Raw genomic sequence first — 1,793 nt, forward strand, 5'->3', positions numbered from 1 at the left:
CCCTCAATGGAGACTCAGACAACCATAAAACAACCTGACAGAGGTTGTAACTCTTCTAAAATCTATGCAAAACAATGGGATTCTCCTGTACCGAGTCTTCTCTATTCTTTGTTTACCTCCTGGGGGTCCTTTTTTCAACTGTCCACGTCACTTGCTGCAGGCCTTGGACACTTCTCTTTGGTTGTCCAGCAGTGGGGTCCTCTCAGGAGAAAGATGGAGGCAATAGGTGAACGACACTGGATTAGCAGTCCCCCACACCTGGAAAGAGCAACAGTGAGGAACCTGGATGGAGCATGGGGGGGGGGGGGGGCGTGTGGTTAAGTATCATTTGCTTCACAAGGGTTGGAGGGGGGGTGGCAAGGAGATGTGGGAGAAGTGTTCCAAATGAAACTGGACTCAGTCTGTAAAAAAAATTATGTAAATACCTTTCTGGTGGCCGATGTCTTAAAACTCCAGTTGCTGCAGTTATCCGACACTTCCGGGTGAGTCTAATATCTGCTCCCCCATCCTGCACTGTGGCTCCTTGTGCCATCTCTTAGGTCACTACTGGATATGCTGAAAACTTGCTTTGATGGCCACACGTAAAAAAAATGACCAGTGCCTTAAAGTAGGACTAAACTGCATATATGAACCTCCTCTCTAGAGATGCATGCCCCCTCGCTGGTGGTTCCATCTTCTCCCAGTCTTCTTGGTTTGTATTCTTGAGGCATCTTGATTGGCTAGCCTGAGATGATGTACAGTAAATTCCCTGCCTGCACACAAAGTTAACTGATCCCAGTACCAAGGCATGCAAGATTAAACACTGAATTTTGCATGCATTGTCTGCTGGTGAATTGCACCATTTCTGCCTATGAACCCCAAAATGTTCTGGCTGTCCTGCATAACTCTGATAGTGTGACAGTGTTTTGTGTGTATTAGTGACCCCTGCACCAAAGATCCTGGGCAGCAAACCGAGACAGATAAGTAAAGTTCTGAAAGAGATTTAGCACTGAAGTTGAGGCAGAATTGTACCCCAAGCAGGAGAACAATTAAGAAGTGGTCAGGGTTGGGTTTTATTCTGTTGCAGTACAGCAGATGGAGGAATCTATGAATCTGTCTGTAACCATGTAGGAAGTCTATCTCCTACTCTTGCTCACTGCTCCTGTTTAGCACTGCCTTGCTGTGCGACAGAATTGATAAATGTCCCCCAATATCTTTCCATCTAAAAAAATTGCTGTTTTATTCCCCCCCAAAAAAAAACACTGCAAGAAAGACCACATCTTCAAACACATATTTTCCTTCTGTCCCGATGCTTATAAATACCCAGCAGAGGGAACTGCAGCATCCTTTGACTGTAATTACTATTTGTTTCCGGCAGCTGTTTAAAGAGGACAACTGACAATAGCAAATTAATTGAAATAAAGGAAGTTAACCATCTGCTCAAATGCACATCATGTCCTCATTTGAAGATGAATGCTGAGCCATTTTTCTAACCTTCTACCTATTTGATTTATTTAAGTGAAATATTGGAGTTATTTTTACTTTATTATGAGGTCACAATCTAAAAAGTTGTGCTGGAAGTGAATCATCACATCCCAAATTATCAGCGTGAAAAGCTTTGAATGAAAAATGTAATTCTCTTATCCCCAGGTCATGCGCCAACTCCACTTTTAGGCTCAGCTTTACTGCTAACAAACTAGTATGTGGGCAGACAGAGCATGGCAGTTTCCCCCGCTCACTTGGGTGGGGATGACGCAGATGCAGAAGAGGCCTGGGGTGCCATGCTTGGGAAGGGGGGGGGGGGGGAAAACAGA

Source organism: Nanorana parkeri, unplaced genomic scaffold (assembly GCF_000935625.1).
Source record: "Nanorana parkeri isolate BGI_ZX_2015 unplaced genomic scaffold, ASM93562v1 scaffold591, whole genome shotgun sequence".
In the NCBI taxonomy this organism is placed as follows: domain Eukaryota; kingdom Metazoa; phylum Chordata; class Amphibia; order Anura; family Dicroglossidae; genus Nanorana; species Nanorana parkeri.